General features: G+C 36.9%; 1 pseudogene; it reads right to left on the bottom strand.

Moving 5' to 3' along the window:
* Positions 1–7,950: 7,950 nt before the first annotated feature.
* Positions 7,951–22,204, bottom strand: LOC101971953 (ETS-related transcription factor Elf-2-like; annotated as a pseudogene).
* Between the last annotated feature and the right edge of the window lie 629 nt (positions 22,205–22,833).

Below are 22,833 nucleotides of genomic sequence, written 5' to 3'. Positions count from 1 at the left end.
ATCAGTCATGCAGTCATATATGTACACAAGGTAATAATGTCTATTTCGTTCTACTATTCTTCCTATCCCCATATCCTCTGAACCCCTTCACTCCCCTCAACCTAGTCTAAGGTAACTCTATTATTCCCTAGTGCCCCCTCCATTTCGAATTAGCATCTGCATTTCAGATAAATACTCAGCCTTTGGTTTGGGGGGAATGGTTTATTTCACTTAGCATGATATTCTCCAATTCCATCCATTTACCGACAAATGCGATAATTTTTCTTTAAAGCTGAGTAATATTCCACTGAATATATATACCACACTTTCTTTTTGTATTCATCTATTGAAGGACACCTAGGTTGTTTCCATAATTTAGCTATTGTGATTTGAGCTACTATAAACATTGACGTGGCTGCATCACTGTAGAATGCTGATTTTAAGTCCTATAAACCAAGGAGTAGGATAACTGGTCAAATGGTGGTTCCATTCCAAGTCTTCTAAGAAATCTATTTGCACCTACTTGCAGTTCCCCCAGCTATGTATGAGTGTACATTTTTTTCTCATATCCTTGCCAATATTTATTGTTGCCTGTATTCTTGATGACTGCCATTCTGACTGGAGTGAGATTAAATATTAGAATAATTTTGATTTGCATTTTTCTAATTGCTAGAGATGTTGAACATTTTTTTTTCATATACTTGTTGATTGATTGTATTTCTTCTGTGAAGTGTCTGTTCAGTCTTAGTTCCTTAGCCCATTTATTGATTGGGTTCTTTGCTTTTTTTTTTTGTTAAGTTTTTTGAGTTCTTTATATATCCTAGAGATTAATGCTTTATCTGAGGTGCATATTATGAAGATTTTCTCCCAATCTGCAGGTTCTTTCTTCACATTATTTATTGTTTCTTTTGCTGAAAAAAAAAAGCTTTTTAGTTTGAATCCAGCTCATTTATTGATTCTTGATTTTACTTCTTTCACTTTAGGGTTCTTGTTAAGGAAGTCAGATCCTATGCTGACATGGTGAAGATTTGGGCCTACTTTTTTTTTTTTTTAAGTGGGTGCAGGGTCTCTGTTCTAGTGCCTGTCTTTGGTCCATTTTTTGTTGAGTTTCATGAAGGGTGAGAGAGATTTAATTGTATTTTGTTACATGTGGTTTTCCATTTTTCCCAGCATCATTTGTTGAATAAGCTATCTTTTCTACAGTGAAGGTTTTTGGTACCTTTGTCTAGTATAATATAACTGTATTTGTGTGAGTTTATATGTGTCTCCTATTCTATACCACTGGTCTGCATGTCTGTTTTGGTGCCAATACCATGGCATTTTTGTTACTATGGCTCTGTAATATAGTTTAAGGTTTGGTATTGCGATGCCTCCTGCTTCACTTTCCTTGCTAAGGATTGCTTTGGCTATTCTGAGTCTTTTATCTTTCCAAATGAATTTCATGATTGCTTTTTCTAGTTCTATGAAAAATCTCATTGATATTTTAATAGGAATTGCATTAAATTCGTATAATACTTTTGGTAGTATGGACATTTTAACAATATTAATTCTGCCTATTCAGGAGCATGGGAGATCTTTCCATCTTCTAAAGTCTTCTTCAGTTTCTTCCTTTAGTGTTCTGTGATTTCCATTGTAGAGGTATTTCTCTTCTTTTTTTTTAGATTGATTCCCAATTATTTTATTTTATTTTACTTTTTAGGTTATTGTGAATGGGGTATCTTCCTTAATTTGCCTTTCAGTGGATGCACTGCTGATGTATAGAAATGCATTTGATTTATGGGTACTGATTTTATATACTGCTACTTTGCTTAATTCATTTATTAGTTCTAAAAGTTTTCTGGTGGAATTTTTTCTAAATATAAAATCATATCATCAGTAAATAGTGATAGTGTGTGTTCTTCTTTACCTATTCATATCCCTTTAATTTCTTTCTTTTGTCTAATTGCTCTAGCTAGAGTTTCAAGGACAATAGTGAATAAAAGTGGTGATAGAGGGAATCTTTGCCTTGTTCCAGCTTTTAAAGGGGATGCTTTTAATTTTTCTCCATTTAGAATGATGCTGTCCTTGGGTTTAGCATATATATCTTTTATGATGTTGATGTATCTTCCTACTAACCCTAGTTTTTCTAGTGTTTTTAATATGAAGGGGTACTGTGTTTTGTCAAATACTTCTTCTGCATCTATTGAGATGATCATATGATTCTTGATTTTAAGTCTATTGATATGATGAATTATGTTTATTGATTTCCATATGTTGAACCAACCCTGCAATTCTGGGATGAACGTCATTTGATTGTGGTGCACTATCTTTTTAATATGTTTTTGTATGAAATTTCCCAGAATTTTATTGAGAATTTTTATATCTATGTTCATCTGGAATATTGCTCTGTAGTTTTCTTTCTTTGATGTGTATTTGTCTGGTTTTGGTATCAGTGTGATACTAGACTCATAGAATGAGTTTGGAAGGGTTCCCTGCTTTTCTATTTTATGGAATACTTTGAGGAGTATTGGTGTTAATTCTTCTTTGAAGGTCTTGTAGAACTTGAAAATCTGTCTGGTCCTTGGCTTTTCTTGATTGGTAGGCTTTTAATAGTGTCTTGTACTCCATTATTTGAAATTTATCTGTTTAAATCATGTATGACCTCCTCATTCAGTTTGGGTAGACCATATATCTCTAGAAATTTGTTGATGTCTTTGATATTTTTTATTTTATTGGAGTATAAATTTTCAAAATAGCTTCTAATCATCTTCTGTATTTCAGACACATCTGTTGTGATAGTTCCTTCTTCATCATGTATTTTAGAAATTTGAGTTTTTTCTCACTCTTTGTTAGCATGGCTATGGGTTTATATACTTTATTTATTATTTCCAAAAACCAACTTTTCATTTTTTCATTTTTTTAGTTGTTTCTTTTGTTTCAATTTCATTGATTTCAGCTCTGATTCTAATTATTTCATGTCTTCTACTGCTTTTAAGGTTGATTTGTTATTCTTTTTCTAGGGTTTGGGATACAATATTAGGTCATTTACTTGTTGACTTTTTATTCTTTTAATGAATGAGCTCAGTGTGATAAACTTTCCTCTTAGTACTGCCTTCATAAGTGTCTCATAGATTTTGATATGTTTTATCAGTGTTCTCATTTACCTCTAAGAATATTTTTATTTATTTTATGTTTGATTTCTTCTACTATCCATTCATCATTCAATAGTATATTATTTAGACTCCATTTGTTAGAGTAACATATTTTTTATCATTTATTTCTAATTTCATTCCATTGTGATCTGATAGAATGATCAGTATTATTTCTAAGAGTTTCTTTGTGGAATAAGATATGGTCTATTTTAGAGATCCATGTGCTGCTGTGAAGAAAGTATATCTACTCACTGATGGGTGATAAATTCTATATGTCTTTTAAGTCTAATATTGATTGTATTATTTAGTTCTATAATTTATTTAGTTTTTGTTTGGAAGATCTACCCAGTGGTGAGAGAGTTATGTTAAAGGCACCCAGTGTTATTGTATTGTGGTCTACTTGATTCTTGAAATTGAGAAGGGTTTGTTTGATGTATGCAGATGCTCCATTAGGAGTATAAATATTTACAATTGTTATGTCTTGCTAATATAAAACTCCCTTAAGTAGTATGAAATGTCCATATTTGTCCCTTCTGATTAACTTTATCTTGAAGTCTACTTTATCTGAAATGAGGATGGAAACTCCTGCTTATTTACACAACCCACATGAGTGACATGTTTTTTCCCATCCTTTCACCTTCAGCCTGTGGATGTCTCTGCCCATGAGGTGAGTCTATTGAAGACAGCATATTGTTGGGTCTTGTTTTTAATCCAATCTGCTAGTCTATGTCTTCTGATTGAAAAGTTTAGGCTGTTAACATTAAAGGTTATTATTAAGACATGATTTGTATTCCCTGCCATTTTGATTTATTTCTTGTTTTTTATATTTGACTTAGTTTCTCCTTTTGTTGGCTATTCTTTAGTATAGTTCATCCCTTTGATGGTTTTTACTTTTATTTCACTTCATCCTCATGAAATGTTTTGCTGAGAATTTTCTGTAGCATAAGCTTTCTAGTTGTGAATTCTTTTAATTTTTGTTTTTCTCTTTATTCTCTGTGTTATTATCATTATAATGTGTCTTGGTGTGGGTCTGCTGTAATTTTGTATATCTGGGGTCCTGTAAGCCTCTTGTGTTTGATTTTATATTTTATCCTTTAGCTTGGAAACTTTTCTGATATATCATTGAAAAGATTGTGTATTCCTTTGGTTTGTATCTCTGCTCCTTCATCTATCCCAACAACTCTTAAAATTGATATTTTGATGTTTTCCCATAATTTTTGAATGTTCTGTTCATGGTTTCTTACCATATTCTCTGCATGGTCAACTTTATTTTCAAGTGTATATATTTTGTCTTAATTGTGTGAGATTCTGTCTTCCAAGTGGTCTAGTCTATTGGTGATGCTTTCTATTGAATTTATAATTTGGTTTATTGATTATTTCATTTAGGGGATTTTTGCTTATTTTTTCACAATATCTAACTCTTTATTGAAGTGAAATTTCACTTCCTGTATTTTTTCTTTTGATTTTACTCCTTACATTATCCTTTGCTTCACAGATCAGTTTAACTATGTACATTATAAACTTCTTGGATATTTCTTCTACTGTTTTGTCAGTGGATTTTGTCATTGGAGCATATTGGTTTGTTTAGGGTGCTTTATTCCCTTGTTTTTTCATGTTGTTTGTGTTTTAACATCTAGCAGTGTGGAGCTAAGGCAGCACAAATTCTGCCCTGCAGACCTATAATTTCCCTAAAGGGTTCTAGCACCTTGCCTTTAAGGGTGAGATCAATTTCAATAGCACCCAGTGTAAACAATAGATAACCTTAAACCTAATAGCTCCCACTAAGACATCCACTGCTTTCTTGCAATAAACCAAAATGATGAATTCAATAACAGTCTACAGGATAAACAGAAAATTTGCTAAAACAGTTTTCAATTTCAAATGGTGGATGAGAGAACAGAAGTAGCATAGTATGTGAGGTTCACGAGGGAGGAAGAGAGAAGCTAGAAAAATTCACAGAAAGAGTGGAAGAGGAACCAACAAAGAATGGCTATTGGTTAGAGAAAAGGTGGAAAGCGAATCCAGGAAAGCAGACAAGTGAAAGGAAGAATACAAACAAAGAAAAAATACTCAAAGATATAAGAGTAAAACAAAACTGCAAAATACCATTTATATATCATTGTCCTCCACACACTGATGCATAAAACACACACTGCTCCAAATATGGTAGAGATGTTAGCAAATAGAAAAATAAAATAAAATAAAACAAATCTCAACGGAAATCTGAACTGTCTCCATCATCAGCATTTAAAAGTTCCTCAGCCCTGTCTCTCATATCTCACAGAACTACCAGGCCCAGATCAGCCCTTGGAGACCTAGTCACTATCTGGACTTAAGATACCCCAGGCTTGGCCATGCTGCAGTGCCAAGATCTCAACACTGCTCCAACTTGCAGAGAGACCATCAGGGATACCCTCACACAAAGAAGAGACCCTAAGCAGCAGCAGCAAGATGGGGGCCACCAGCACTCCCAGCAGGAAGACCCCAGGTGCAGCCAAACCCACAGGCACCCCGTCACTGGGCCTTCAGGTCCTGGCCAGAGTCCCCAGACAGAGGCAGTTGTGTTTCCATACCTACTGGCACCCTGCTCCACCAGGCCCTGGAAGGTGTCCCAAGATGGATGCAGCCATGTGCAGCAAAACCTGGAGTCTCTCTGGCAGCAGACCTTTGGGTGGTGGTGGCACCAGTAGTGGCAGAGGTTCTTGGCAGCAGTTGGGGTTGTTGGTGTGTCAGTGGCTGATGTAGTGGGACAGTGGCAGTGGCAGCTGTGCAGCTGTGGAGCAGCCTCACCCAGAGGATTTCCACGGGGCAGCAGCGGGGTCAGTGACAGCAGTGTCAGGCAGCAGGTGGCATCGGCAGCAGCACCCAGAAAGAAGACCTCCAGGTGACCTGCAAGTGGCAGCATCAGTATCAGTGGCGTTGGCAGTGGTGGTATAGGTGGCAGCTGGCATGCTCGTAAAAAAGACCTCCAGGCTCAGTGGCAGGGGCCGAGGAGACAACAGCAGCTATACCCAGAGGAAAGACCTCTAGGTACGGCAGTGGTGTCTGCAGCAGCCTTAGGTGTTTTTTCTTAAAATTTTATTTCTGTAATTTAGAAAACCTACTTGAGTACACATTGAAACAAGAGCACAACAAATAGAATATATTTCAAATGTTGAATAGGCAAACCATTATAGTCCAAATTGGAACATTGGTACTTTCCATCCTAAACTTTTATTTATTTATTTTTATGTACTTTTATGTATTTTTACTATTTACTTGTTCTTTTTAGTTATATATGACAGTAGAGTCTATTTTAACGTATTTATACAAACACGGACTATACCTTAAAGAAAAAGAAAGAAAACAAAACTGTAGATGCTAGAGCTAACTGACAAAAATGTATGCTGCTCCTGAAATTCTAAGAAGCAGTAGAACAACATGTCTTTACACATGCCAGGGCTGAGTGAGTGACAATGGCATGTTATCGCAGAAGGCCAGAACCAACAGTTAATTTGTCCACAATTAAGAAATGGGCAGACTTAAACTGCTATCTAAAATGTTATGTGTAAATTCCATAACAATGCTGTACTAGGTACAATATTTTAAAATGTTTTCTTTTAACAAAAAAATCGTTAAGCAAGCTATTAGCTTATTGCAAGAAATAAAATATTAGTCTAAGGCCTTTGTTTTAAATTGCTTAAGCTATATGGTATTTTAAAACATTACTCTAGATCACTCTTGCTATCCTTTTTCTGAAGTTTTTGATCCATTCTTCAATTCACATTCTGTTAATATCAGAGTCTTCATATAGCACTAGTTGAGTAGTGTGCAAACATAGTAATAATTACTGGTATGCATATAAAATGCATCAAAAATTTGGCATGAACATACTTTATATTCAGAATTACGAAAAATGATGTTGTGAATGAATCATTATGTTTCAATGCATTCCACTATTGTCATGTATGTAAGAAATAAAAAAGAAGAAAATAAATGAATCTATAAATATATTTTCATATGGTAAAAAATTGCTACATGTAACAATAAGATCACCCATCCCAACCCCTCTATACTGAAAACTATAGATTTTAATCAGTTTTTGTTGTCGTTGCTGCTGCAACTGAAAGACCCAACCAGTCCCACCTAGAACAACTGCAGAGGAGGAAAGGTTTATTTAGGGGCTCACAGTTTCAGAGGTCTCAATCCATAAACAGGAGGCTACATTCCTTGGGGCTTGAAGTAAGGCAGGACCATCATGGTGGGAGAGTGTGGCAGGAGGAAACAGTTTACATGATGATCAGAAAGGAGAGAGAGAGAGAGAGAGAGAGAGAGAGAGAGAGAGAGAGAGAGAGAGAGAGAGAGAGAGAGAGATTCCACTCACCAGACACCCCAAAGCCACACTCCAATTCCTACCTCCTCCAACCACACCCTACCACTTCAATTATCACTCAATTATTTATCAGGGGATTAATTCACTGATTGGGTTAAGACTCTTACAATCTAATAATTTCTCCTCTGAACCTTCTTGCATTGTCCCTCACACAAGGTCTGGGGCGACACTTCACATCCAAACCCTAACCCTATATAACCTCTTAAAGATGTGAATTATCCAAGTCTTAGTGTGACTTGACATAATAGTGAGTTGCTTGATGGCCTTCAGTTCTTTTCCTTATTGACAGGTTCAGTTTCTTCCTACTGAAAGAGGCAGTTTTGTGTCAGCACCTCAATGTGTAGTTCATTTCCCACTGAAACATGGGGTGTGCAATTCACTTCCAGTAAGTTTGGTTTTTTTTCTTATGTACATTAAAATGGTTTAAAGTCTTCCCTTGATTTTCTTGATGACTTCTCCTGCAAATGTTTATGTCAGTACTACCATTAATAGTCTAAAGTCTACTATTGTTGATTTCTCAAATGTCACTGGTCCTTTGGTCTTTACAGTTACAGGAAGGTCAAGAGCTAAGGGGATGCTGACAAACCCTGACAACAGAGTTGAGGCATTGTCTTATTCCATCTTCCAGTTTTTCTTCTAGCAGCTGCACAAGTTTTCACATCATGTTCCTGCTTTCTTGCACCTGCTTCTAATTTAACCTCTGTCCCTTTATGATTGCACTAATAACCGGAGGCAGAGTCTGACCAGAAGCCTATTGAGCAGGCATTGATAGTCTTACTAATGCTGTGGCCTATTAAAACAGAAGTAAGTCTTTCACAGCCAGTGGTGTTCCGACAATGTGAATGCTTCCTGATCCAGCCAAATTTGGCTTTGTCTGCATTGACACTGCAAGTTCTGTAGCTTGGATGATGTTAATGTTGGCAGACTGTATGGTGATTTTTGTCTCATTTTCAGCAGAGGCTGGCATCGCAGTAGGGATTGTCTGAATGACTACACTTTGGAGATAATACTGCTTTTGGACTAGTGCTGGTTATTAATAGTGTACCCACATGAACTGACTCAACAGTCTCTGTTGAAATCTTCTGACTCAATGATGTCATTATGATCTATTGCCACATGAACTACCCTGGGAGCTGCTGCTGTCGCCACAGAATTGTGACACTAAAAGACTTGGAGGAGGCATCATGACCAGGGGAAATTGATATTTACAACTCTAGCCACACCCTTCTCTGCTCTAGAGCTATTTATAGAAGAGATTTTCCCACCATGAACAGAAGTTGATGCTTTCAGGAGATTAGATAGTGACCCTTGTTCTAATGATTTTTCATCAGCACCTGCTGCCAAATCTTTATTGCATTTTTTTTTCACTTTTGTCATCACCTAAGACCACTATGTTTTGGGGCATACTCTTGAGCTAATATAAAAACCTCTCTTGGGCTGGGGATGTGGCTCAAGCGGTAGTGCACTTGCCTGGCATGCGTGCGGCCTGGGTTCGATCCTCAGCACCACATACAAACAAAGATGTTGTGTCCAACGAAAACTAAAAAATAAATATTAAAACAAAAAATTCTCTCTCTCTCACTCTCTCTCTCTTTAAAAAAAACAAAACAACAAAACAACAACAACAACAAAAAAAACCTCTCTCCTTCAAACTTTGCAAGAATTTCCCTTTGGTAGTAGGATCTTAAAACGTGTCCCATAGGCTCATAGTTCATGTCTAGTTTGTTCTTATGCTTTCCACCAAAGCCTATAGACAACCTTCAAATCCGCAAGCTTGATATGCCCTTTTCTTTCTGAGTCCACTTCATACACCATGGAAAAGTATTTTTGTGTTGAAGTAGATCCAAAAAAAAAAATCGCACCAATAGGTTGTGATTCCTTTTCATTTTCTGGGTTTCTTCTTAATATCTAGCCCAGAAGACCCATTGAAAATTGAGTTTTGGGCTTACAGCCAACATTTTCTTTTTAACTGGTTCGTGGCTCTATGGTGATGTAGGAGAGATTATCTATTGGTTTAGACTCCTCAGTTGACACCTCCTGTAAGGTTTCTGTAATGACACCTGGCCTCATATCGGCTTGTTGATAAATTCTGGAGTTTTTACACAGGGAGGGACAAACACTTCCACAGGACTTCTTGAATTCCTCAAGCAAGTACGGATTCCATGCGAAGCAGGACTTCAGCCACTTTAATTGTCTTGTTTGTACAGTGTGCCTTATTGCCTTGAACTGGTATTTCTATCACCTGTGTTATATTTTAAATGTTAGTTGTCTCCCCAAATCTCATGTGTGAGACAATGCAAGAAGATTCAGAGGTGAAATGATTGAGTTATGAGAGCCTTAATGCAATCAGTAAATTATTCCCCTGAGAGGATTAGTTGAGTGGTAAATGAAGGCAGGTAAATTGTGGCTGGAGGAGATCGGTCCCTGGGGGAGTACCTTTGGGGTATATATTTTGTATCTGGCAAGTGGAGTCTCTCTCTGCTTCCTGGTGTGATGTCTTGAGCATATTTCCTCCACCACACTCTTCTACCATGATATTCTGCCTCATCTCAAGCCCTGAGGAATAGATCCAGCCTTATGTGGACAGAGAACTCTGAAACTGTGAGCCCCCAAATAAGCTTTTTTTTTTTCTCTCTCTGTAATTCATCGTTTTGTCACTGCAGCAAAAGAGCTGACTAAAGCACAAATTGGTGCTGAGAATGGAGTTGTTGCTGACTAATCTGACCATGTGGTTAAGAAATTTTTGGAACTTTGGCGGGGGTGGGGGTGGGGGGGTTGTAGGAAGAATTTTGGAAAGTTTCACAATGTAATCTAGAAAAACTTTATATCGTTGTAATTGAAGCTTACATAGTCATTTCAGGTTCAAGGGAGTAAAAGTAAAAATTCCTCTGAGAAGAGATTGGGTAAGCACTCTGCTTGCCCAAGGAATCCTAGGAAGGAGTTTCGCCATACTCAGCTACCCAGATACACAGAGGAGAGAGATGTGGCTACTGTTCAAGATGGCGGCAGACCTTGGTGGCAACCCCATGGTGCTGATTCTGCAGGAATGCATGATGCTGAGGCTAGGAAATCATGAAATCTTCCACCAAGATTTCAAAGGAAGAACTGAAAGGCCAGGCAAAGTGCAGCAGCATCAAAGCTCCTGCAGGCAGCCCCTGAGAGAGCACTGCATGGAGATGCAAGGAAGAATCCAAACCTGCATTGGTGACCCCCAAGATAAAGAAGTGCCAGTATCACAGAACATCTGCTGAGGAAAACTGCAGGAATCAAGCCAGAGACAAGCCAACCGAGAAGCCATGTGGGCAGAAACCAGAAAAGCCACAGGGGTGGAGTTATGTAACTCCTTCAAAGAGAATATTATGATGCCATGTGCTCCAGGTGCTGCATGTGGAGTCACAGGACTTGTTTTCCAAGGTTGCTTTTGGTCTTTCTTTGGTCCCGTCCCTTCTCTCTATGCCCTTATTTCTCTGAGAGGAAATCTTGACTATATGCCTTTATATATTGAACATATGTAACTTGCTTTTGATTTTTCAGGAGCTCATGATGCAAGTTTTGCTTTGAGTCTCAGAGGAAACTGGATTTGAGCTTTTGGACAATGTTTGAACTGTTAAAAACTATAAGAACTCTTAGAAATGAACTAAGTTGACCATTTTTCTTGTCTTATCTTTAAGTTCATTGATTCTTTCTTCTTAAACCTGACTTTTACTCCTCTAATGAAGTTTAAATTTTAAGTATTATAATTGTAGGTTTAGAATTTATTTTTGTTTTTTTTCCAGAGGTTTTATTTCTTTATTAATGGTTGCATTTTGTTCAGGCATCGTTTTCTTGACTTTCTAAACCTCTTCAGGTTTTTAAAGTATCTTTGAAACAGTTATTTTAAAGTCATTTTTATAGCATTTCTACTATTAGAGATTGTAGAGAGAAGTTAGGAAAAATTCCTTTTTTTTTCCCATGGGCCATAACTGTCTTTCTTATATGTCTTGAGACATTTTTGTCAACAGCTTGACATTTGAATGTAAAGGAGTAATTTTGAAAATCAGATTCTCCTCCTTCCCATGATTTGTTATTTTTTTTAGGCTATCTCTGTGCTGAGGACCAGCCAGAAGCGTGATCTTTATGTGTTACTCAGTTTTCATCACTGTAACAAAATACCTAGGACAGACCAGCCGGGCTGCTGCTGCCCTGCCTTTAAGTGGTAGGGTTTCTCAGTCCAGTGGCAGGAAGCAGGCTGGCCAGCTGTGGCTGCTTGTCAGAGGATGCACAAGGATCCGGGACACAGCGGGTGTATATGTGAGTGTGTCTTGGTCTCACAGTGTATGTTTCTGAAGGCAAGTCCAACTCCTCCTCTGCCGTAGCTGATCATGGTGTAAGTCAATGTGAAGCATCAGCTCCAGCCCCAGGATAAACATACCAATGTCTCTGCATGAAGAACCCGTGAAACAGCTGGATCTGCTCACACAGGTTGTTTAAGTCCGCTCTTTCATTCCTGTGACCAAAAGACCTGACAGGAACAATTTTAAGAAGGGAAAGTTTATTTTGGAACTCATGGTTTCAGAGGCCTCAGTTCATCGAAAACCCAGATCCCTTCCCTGGGGCTTTAGTTGAGGAAGAACATCATGGCAGAACAGTGTGGTGGAAGGTAGCGGTTAAAGACATCACACTTGGAAGCAGACTCTTGTCAAATACAAAATATAAACCCCAAAACTACTTCCCCAGGGACTCACCTCCTCCAGCCACACCCTACCCACCCTATGTCAACCACTCAACTAATCCTATCAGGGGAATAGTTCACGGATTGGGTTAAGGCTTTCGTAATCTGATCAAGCAAGTGGGGGCCTGTGGCAAGGCAGAACATAATTATAGGAAGGTTGCAAGGTAGAGGAGGCTGCTGCTAATCGAATGGCATCCAAGAGAGAGAGAGAGAGAGACAGGCAGATAAACACCATGGTCAATGTGAACCCTGCAAGGACATGGCCCGACCTCCTAAATTTCCAGGATCTCCCAAGAGCACCACCAGCTGGGAATCAATCTTTCAACATGAGCCTGCGTGGGAACTTCCAGATCCAAAACTAAAACATTCTTCCCCTGGCTCCAAAGATTCATGTATATCTTAATATAAAATGAATTTAGTTAGTCCAAGTCTATCGTCTCCTCCAACTCAAAGCAAATTGTTTTTCTGTGAGTCCCTATTTTTTTTTAAAAAAGTTACAAATTCTAATAACAGAGTAAACATTCCCATTTTAAAAGGGAGGGATAGGAAAATAGCAAAGAGGAATGGGACACAACCAAGACTGAAACCCAAACATTAAATCTTTAGCTCCATCTTTGAGGCACATGGTGGTGGGATGTGGGTCCCTTGGGCATCGATATCTGCTGACTGCAGCCCACATGGCCATTCTCTTGGGCTAACCCTACAAGTTGCCTGCAGCTTTCCTTAGATAACATTCTATTTTCCTAGCATGTCCAAATTACTGAGATCTCCAATGCATCTTTGACTTTATTCTCTCAGCATCATGTATCACTGTCTCAGGGGCTGCCCACAGAATTCACATGTTATTATACCCTACTACACATTTCCTAGCCTCCCAGGTCTTCTTAGAAATCTCAGTGGAGACCCCCACTGCTCCATGACTCTTGCATCATTAATGCCTGAAAACACGGCACATGTAGGATGTCAAGTTCTGCCACCAGCATGATTTGTAGCTGTGCCTGTTCAGCCCATGACTGCAGCAGCTGTGAGTGCCTGGACACGGTGACATTCCCTGAAATTTTCTCTGCCAGATAAACTACTATAACATATTTAAAGTAAGCCTTTCACAAAGTCTCAGGACAAAGACACAAGAAAACCAAATTCTTTGCAATAATGTAACATAGCTGAATTTTTAATCCAGTTCCTATAAAAATGGATGTACCTAACCAAGAACACCAACATATATGATGCAAAATTAATAGAATTGAGAGAGAAATAGTGCTAGAATAAAAACTGGAGACTTCAATACCCTATTTCTCACTAGTGGATAGAACAACCAGACAAGATAAGTAAAGAAATTGAAGAGTTGGAAAATATGATGAACCAAATAGATCTTAAATACATATACAGAATACTCCACCCAATGACAATAGTATACCCATTTTTCCTCAATTGTATGTTGGACATTTATCATGATAGATCATATTTTATGCCATTAATTAAATCTCAATTTATTTGATAATAAATATATTAAAGTATCTTTTCTGACTACATGATAAAACTAAGTTAGAAAGAAAAAAAAACTGTAAGAGTCCCAAATTTATGAAAATTAAACAACATATCTCTGAAAATCAAAGAACTGAAGAAGAAATCCACAAAAAAAATCATAAAATTCTTACAAACTAGTGACTATGAAAATAAAATATGGGAGACAGTAAAATTACTAAGAGGAGAAAAAGGAAAAAAGAAAATTTGTAGCTATGTTTACATTAAAATAAGAAAGATATGAATTTGTCAACTTTTCTTCTTAAGAAATAGTAAAAAGAAGAAAAAATATAGCTTTCAAACATAAGTAAATAATAAAGGTTACTACAGAGATGAGTAAAATAGAGAATAGAAAAATAAGAGAGAACATAAGCAAAACCAAAATTTCATTTTTTGAAAAGACCAAAAAAATTGACAAACCTCTAGCTGGAAGGACCAAGCATTAAAAAAGAGAAGACTCAAATTACTGAAATCAGGAATGGAAGTATAACTATTGCCATCAATTCTACAGAAATTAAAAAAAAAAGATTTTAAAAGAGTGTATGATCAACTTCACATCAAGAAATTGGACATCCAGGATGAAATGGACACATTACAAGAAAAAATAAAACCTGCCATGATAAAATCATAAAGACATAGAAAACACAGAAATATAATCATGATGCACTAAATCTGTTACTAAAATCTCCCCGGAAAGAAAAGTTCAGGACCAGATGTCTTCTGTGAATCTTACCAATCCTTTAAAGAATAAATAACAACAATCCCTTTCAAACGTTTTCGGGAAATTGAAGGGGAAGAAACATTCCCTAAGTCATTTTATGAGTCTATCATTATTATCCTTCTTCCAAAACCAAAGATGATATAATAAAAGCTCAGATCAATAAACTTGTGAATATTAAGGCAAAAATCCTTAACACAAGAGAGAGCAAATAACATATGGCATAATGCCAGGAGGGTTCAGCATACAGAAATCATCAAATGGACAACATTCACAAAATAAAAGAAGACACGTGATAGTCTCAATTAATGCAGAAAAATCATTTCATGAAGTTAACACTATTTAAAGGCTTAAAAATACTAGCTCATGAATTAGTAGAAGAGATTTGGTGTTTACTCTTAGGATGCTTTCAGGGAAAAAAAAGGAGCAGAAAAATAAGAATGAATTTGTCATTTTAAAGTGGAAAGACTATAAATTTATTTATTTTTATTTAATTAATAATTATTAATTAATATTTAATCAATCTATTTATTTATTTATTTTAAAAATTCATAAAAACTAAAAATAGAATGAAACTACCTTACTATAATAAAAACCTTCCATTAAAAAACCCACAGCAAATTTTATACTAAATAGTGAAAACCTGAGTGCTTTTCCTCTAACATCAGGAATAAGGCTTCAGATAAAATGTCTCATATCTGTAACCCCAGTGACTTGGGAGGCTGAGGCAGGAGGATCACAAGTTCAAGGCCAGCCTTAATAAGTTAGCAAGGCCCTAAGCAATTTAGTGAAACCCTGTCTCAAAATTTAAAAAATAAAAGGGCTGAGAATATAGCTCAGTGGTAATGCATCCCTGGATTCAATCCCAGTACTGGGGGTTGAGAGGACTAAGACAAGGATAACTTCCTTTGCCATTTCTATTTAGTCTTATTCTGGAAGTTCTAATCAGTGCTATTAGCAAGGAAAGAAGAGAACATCCAAATTGGAAATGAAAAAGTAATATCTCTGTTCACAGATGGTGTGAACCTAAAGATTCTGCAAACACAAAATGTTTGATCTAATAAACAAATTCAACAAAGTAGCAGGGTACCAAGTAAACACACAAAAATCAGAATAATTTCTATACATGAGCAATAAATAATCCAAAAGGAAATAAGAAATGACTTCCATTTAAAATAGCATCAACAAGAATAAAATATTTAGAAATTACCTTAATGAAGGAGTTAAGAGACTTGTCCAATGAAAACTGCAGAACATCTCCAAAGAAATTAAAGAATACAACAGTAAATGTAAAATACCTCATGTGTATGGATTTGAATGACTTAATATTGTTAAAATGTCAATGTTACACAAAGAAATCTATGAATTTAATGTAATCCCATCAATACTCCAAAAGCTTTTCTTCAGAAAGTAACAAAAAAAATGGTAAAATCACATGGATCAAAAAGGGCGCCTGATACCCACCAAAACAAACAAACAAACAAACAAACAAACAAAAAAACCCTAAGAATTAAGGAATAAACCCAGAGCTAATCATACTTTCTGACTTCAAAACTTACTACAAAGCTACAGTAATCCAAACAGTGTGGTACCAGCATTAAGACAAATATACAGACCAATGGAATATAAAATCAACAAATAACACCTCACATTTGCTCAAGTGATTTTCAATATGAGAGCCATCACTATTCAAAAGGGAAAAGAGGTTTGTTTTTTTTTTAACAAGAAGTGGTGAGGAAAGTGGATATCCACATGCAAAAGAATTAAGTTGAATCCTTATCTAGTGTGACATGCAAAAATCAAAGTGGGTAAAAAAATCTAAATATAAGACCTAAGTATCACCAACCAGATGATTAGACAAAGAAAAGTTTATTTTCTCAGTTATGTAGAAGAAGCACAAAAATCCAGATGTTTGAAGGTTTCGTTTCTTTGAGGTCTCTCTTCTTGGCTTGTAAATGATCATTTCCTCATTGTCTTCATAGGGTCTTTCCTCTATATGTGCACATCCCTAGTTCCTGTGTATCCAAGTTTCCTCTTCTTAGAGCCCAGTTAGATTGGATAAGCATCTGCCCTAGTAGCATTATTGTATTTTATTTTTTTTAATTTTTTAATATTTATTTTTTAGTTCTCGGCGGACACGACATCTTTGTATGTGGTGCTGAGGATCGAACCCGGGCCACACGCATGCCAGGCGAGCGCGCTACCACTTGAGCCACATCCCCAGCCCTAGTAGCATTATTTTAAATTAACCACCCTTTAAATGTTCTACTTTAAACTCTCTGATTACTGGCCCTCATGTCCTGAGCTGCTTTCCTCTGAATACTCTTCTGCCATCATGTTCTGCCTCACATTGGGCCCAGAGCTGTGAAGTTGGCCAACCACAGCCTAAGACCTCTGAAACTGCACATCCTACAGGATTCCAAAGAAGCAACACAATTGCTCCAGCCTTGCCTGCATAGTGCTCGAGGACAGATGATCCTTAGAAAATCAGAACTGCGCATTTTCTGAATTCTCAATCTGGGCTATGAGCATTTATCTGCCTGCAGGCTTCTAGAGAAAAGTTCAGGGCTGGGAAATCTCTTAGGGCAATGAGGCATATACACAAGAAGAAAAAAAAAACCTAAGTATGAGATGTCTGGAATTTATTGGTAATTCATGGGTGAAAAAAATTTTACCTTTTTAAATATTTTTATTTCCTCTTTTTCTTACCTGCATTTCTTTTTTTTTTCTTTTTCTTTTTTTATTATTAGTTGTTCAAAACCTTACATAGCTCTTGACATAACATATTTCATACATTTGATTCAAGTGGGTTATGAACTCCCATTTTTACCCCGTATACAGATTGCAGAATCACATCGGTTACACATCCACTTTTTTACATACTGCTATACTAGTGTCTGATGTGTTCTGCTGCCTTTCCTATCCTCTACTATCCCCCCTCCCCTCCACTCCCCTCCCATCTTCTCTCTCTACTCCATCTACTGTAATTCATTTCTCCCCCTTGTTTTTCCCTTTCCCCTCACTTCCTCTTGTATGTAATTTTGTATAACAATGAGGGTCTCTTTCCATTTCCATGCAGTTTCCCTTCTCTTTCCCTTTCCCTCTCACCTCTCATCCCTGTTTAATGTTAATCTTCTTCTCATGCTCTTCCTCCCTGCTCTGTTCTTAGCTGTTCTCCTTATACCAAAGAAGACATTTGGCATTTGTATTTTAGGGATTGGCTAGCTTCACTTATCATAATCTGCTCTAGTGCCATCTATTTCCCTGCAAATTCCATGATTTTGTCATTTTTTAGTGCAAAGTAATATTCCATTGTGTATAAATGCTACATTTTTTTAATCCATTCATCTATTGAAGGGCATCTAGGTTGGTTCCACAGTCTGCTATTGTGAATTGTGCTGCTATGAACATCGATGTAGCAGTATCCCTATAGTACGTTCTTTTAAGGTCTTTAGGGAATAGTCCAAGAAGGGGAATAGCTGGGTCAAATGGTGGTTCCATTCCCAGCTTTCCAAGGAATCTCCATACTGCTTTCCAAATTGGCTGCACCAATTTGCAGTCCCACCAGCAATGTACAAGTGTACCCTTTCCCCCACATCCTCGCCAGCACTTATTGTTGTTTGACTTCATAATGGCTGCCAATCTTACTGGAGTAAGATGGTATCTTAGAGTTACCTGCATTTCTTAATGGCTTGAATCTTCAATTAATAAATGGGCAAATGAATTAAACAGACACTTCTCAAAAGAAGAAATACAAATGCCTAACCATGATTAGGGAAATGCAAATCAAAACCGTATTAAGATTTTATCTCGAACCAGTCAGAATGGCAGTCATCAAGAATACAAACAAAAATAAATTCTGAAAAGACTATGGAGAAAAAGGAGCACTTTGACACTGTTGATGGCATTGTAGATTAGTATAATCCCTGTGGAAATCAGTATGGACATTCTTCAAAAAACTAGGCATGAAATCATCATATGACCTAGTTACACCACTCCTTGTTATTCATCCAAAAAAATTAAAGTCACTGTACTAGAGCAATACATGCATACCCATATTTATAGCAGCACAATCCACAATAGTCAAACTATGGAACCAACCTAAATGTCCATCAGTGGATGCATGGATAAAGAAAATATAGTATATACACACAATGTAGTCTTTTTATTCAGCCATAAATCAGAATGAAATTATGTCATTTGCAGGAAATTGGGTGGAATTTGAGAACGTTATGTTAAGGGAAATAAGCCGAGCTCAGAAGGTCAAGGGTCACATGTTTTCTCTCATATGTGGAAGCTAGAGAGGTAAAAAATGAATGAAAGAATGGGGTGGGGACGGGTCACGGAAATCAAAGGAAGATCAGAAGCTGAGTGGAAAGGGAACAGGGGTGGAATGGGGGAGAAAGGGAGGAAGAATTTGGGAATGATATTGGCTAAATTATATTATTATATTGTGTGCATGTGTGAATGTGTAACCACAAATTTCACCATCATGTGTAGCTATAAGGCACCAATAAAACTGTGGAAAAATAGAAATGAGTAAAATTTAAAAATTAAAAAAACAAATATTTTCATTTCCTTCTTTTCCTTATCTGCTTTTCCTCATGATTGCTCACATAATGCTAATAAAATAAAATTATATTTAAAAATAAATAAGTGTCCTATTTCCAAATACAGTCACATTCTGAGTTTGGGGGGGGGGATTGAGGATTCAACATATGAGTCTTTGAAGGACAAAATTAATCCATAAAAAGTCAGTTAGGGAATGGTAAGAAATAGATGAAATCTAGAACCAGTTCAAGGTAAGAATCTAAAAGGAGCACCCCACCCCCATTTTCTAGTATTAGGATCTCAGAGGAGTAGACCCCCTGTGTAAGTTTGTTCCCAAAGGTACACGTGGTGATATTTGGGAGTGGTAAGAAGTGGCGCCTAATGACTTAAGTCTTTAGGTTACCAAGAGCATGCCCTTGAAGAGAATTATGAAATCATGGTTCTCTCTTTAGTCTCCTTTGTTTCTGGATTACGAGGTCAGGGGTCTTGCTCTGCCACATGTTCCACCATGCTGTGTGCTGCCTCTCCACAGACCTCAAAGCAATCAATCACGGACTGAAATCTCCCAAACTGTGGACCAAGATGAACTTCCTCTCTTTATAAGTGGATTATCTTATGTATTTTGTTACAGTAATAGAAGCATAACCAAAAAGATGCAAACTCCCCAGAAAGCTGGCAAAATAAAATTCCAGTAGTCAAAAGAGAGAAACAAAGAGCAACGCCTCAACTCCTGATTGGCAGAAACATTTAGATAATAAGTGGTTTTAGCTACTAAATTCATATTCGTATTCTAAACTGCATTATATAGTAGTACTCCCTTATCTGAAGCCTTTCTTCTCATGGTTTTAGTCACTCCCAGTCAACTCGGGTCTGAAAGTATTAAAAGAAAATTTTCAGAAATAAACAACCTAAAAGTTTTAAATTGCACATCATTCTGAGTAGTATAAAAAAAAATCTTTTGCAATTTTTCCCTGTCCTTCTTGGGACATAAATCATCTCTTTGTTCAATGTATCCCACTATACACATGACCCACCCATTAGTCATTAAGTAGCTGTTTTGGTTACTAGATTAACTTTCAAGGGGTCTTATGTGTTCCAGTAACCTTTATTTTATTTAGTAATGACTTCAAAACACAAGGATATTGATGCTGGAAATTTTATTATACTATATAACAATCTATTTCAATATTATTTATGGTTACTGATATTTTACTTCACCTAATTCATAAATCCAATTTTATCATAGAATATATGTATAGAAACACATAGCACACGTAAGGTTCAGTACTATCTGGGGTTTTAGGTATCCTGGGGTCTTGGAATGCAATGGATAAGGGGGAGCTACTGTATAACTAATGTTTTCCTCTCTTTGAGCTTCAGTTTGATTCTCATTGATATACTTTTCTATTACAGATACTCCTCAACTTACAGTGGGTGGCACCCCTTCAAAACTATTGTAAGTTGCAAATAACATAAAAATGCATTTACGACTCAAGCCTACCAAACATCCTAGGCTAGCAACACAGTACACTGTAGAGTGTCGGTTGTTTACCCTTGTGATTGTGTGGCCAACTGGGAACCCTGCATATCGCGAAAGAGTATCATACTGTGCATTACCTGCCCAGGAAAAGATCAAAATTCAAAGTATAATTTCTACAGAATGGGTATTGCTTTCACACTATTACATAGTAAAAAATGTAAATTAAGTCATCATGAGTCAAGGACCATCTGTGCTTTAATTTTCTATGTAACTTGATTGCAATTTAAAATTTCTACTCTGTTTTAGTCTTTTTTTCAGATTATACTTTCTCAATAATGACTTCCATTTGTTTTCTCTTGAGATATTTGTAATCCTTAACTTATTTTTAGTTACTTTTGTTGGGATCACATATTCTGTTGTTTTGTCTGTTTTATATGGCTGTGTGTTTTGGGGAAAGCCCAAGGCCCTACCCTTATCTATTTTCCATTAGAATGAAGAGGATGACTTGAACTCTTTGACGCAGAGCTGCAGATATCCCTGAACCAGTCAGACATTCCGGCTTGCTACCTTCCCGCAAACCCCTTCTCTATTCGGGGTTTCACACAACATAAAGAAGATGGAATATTGGTGGAGGCTTTCACCCCAGTCTGTAATTGATGTCTTAGAATTTGGAGGACAGGAGAGACAGATACATGAATGCCTGGATCTCATTATATCTAGACTATATTAACTGAACTTGTACCTCCAGCAGTACTGTTCTGCTGACCTGATATTATGAAGACGAACACTTAAAGATCTAGGCTCTTTCCTTACACTTCTTCTGTTAGTGGACAGACATTGATTGTCCCACTGAAATTTGTGAGGGAAACAATAAAAATAACTCATCAAATACCTTTCCCCATTCCTCTTCTCAGACTATACCCCAAAGACCTAAAAACAGCATACTACAGGGACACAGCCACATCAATATTTATAGCAGCACAATTCACAATAGCTAGACTGTGGAGCCAACATAGATGCCCTTCAATGGATGAATGCATAAAAAAGTGGCATTTATACACAATGGAATACTACTCAGCACTAAAAAATAACAAGATCATGGCATTTGCAGGGAAATGGATGGCATTAGAGCAGATTACGATAAGTGAAGTTAGCCAATCCCAAAAAAACAAATGCCGAATGTCTTCTCTGATATAAGGGGGTGACTCAAAATGGAGTAGGGAGGAAGAGCATGAGAAGATTACCACTAAATAGGGAAGAGAGGTGGGAGGGAAGGGGAGGGAGAAGGGGAATTGCATGGAAGATGGGAGGAGACCCTCATCGTTATACAGAATACATGTATGATGTTGTGAGGAGAAAAAAAAAGAAGCGTGTCACATTAGATGGGGTAAAGAGAGGGGAGGGGAGGGGAAGGGAAGGGGGGATAGGAAAGATAGTAGAATGAAACAGACCATTATTACTTTATGGATATATGTGACTGCATGACCAATATGATTCTGCAACATGTACACTCAGAAAAATGAGAAATCATACCCCATCTGATTCAAATGTATGATATGTTGAGATCATTGTACTGTCATGTGTAACTAATTAAAACAAAACAAAACAAATGAACAAAAAACCAAATACCTTTCCCCACTCTCTCATTTGTGTTCAACCCAGGCTGTAGCTGCTCTCCTTCATTGCCAGGTGCGTTCAGCATTTTAAGGCAGCCTTCAGCCTCCTCGGGAGTTTTCATGATTTCTCTTAATAGAATTTTTTTGTTTTCCTTTTATAATTCAGAGAAGGAAACAGCAGTTCACAGTAGCTTATCATTGTAGCAGGATTTAGTAAGTACTCCCAAAGAAAACATTGCTGTATTTATAGTTATTTAAAATATATATTCTTTTCATCCCCAGACATTTAAAAAAAAAACATTTTATTTAGAGATAGGGTCTCACTAAGTTGTTTAGGGCCTTGCTGAGTTGCTAAGTGTGGCTTTGAACTGGAAATCCTCCTGTCTCAATCTCCAGAACAGCTGGGATTACAGGCAGACACCACTGCACAGGGCACAGCTATTTTTAAGTAGTTTTTTAAAAATTTTTTCTAACCCAATTATTCTGTTTCACAGGGTGTGGCACTTTGTTTTATTTCTTTTTAGAGTAACTGTACTCAATATGTTTACCTCTATTGCTTTGTTGGCTCATGGTTTTGCTTGACTATTCCCTCCTCTGTAATAATATCTTTTGGGCAAATGAAGAAATCTAAGCCCGGATTTGCCTTTCCCAACTTATCAGAAAATGTATATGTCCCAAGGATACCAAACAACGACTGTTAGTCATACCAACTCACTTCAATTACCACAAGGTAATTCCCCTAAGAAAAGCT

Source organism: Ictidomys tridecemlineatus, chromosome 11 (genome assembly GCF_052094955.1).
Source record: "Ictidomys tridecemlineatus isolate mIctTri1 chromosome 11, mIctTri1.hap1, whole genome shotgun sequence".
In the NCBI taxonomy this organism is placed as follows: Eukaryota; Metazoa; Chordata; class Mammalia; order Rodentia; family Sciuridae; genus Ictidomys; species Ictidomys tridecemlineatus.
This window is presented reverse-complemented; position numbering and strand designations above follow the sequence as displayed.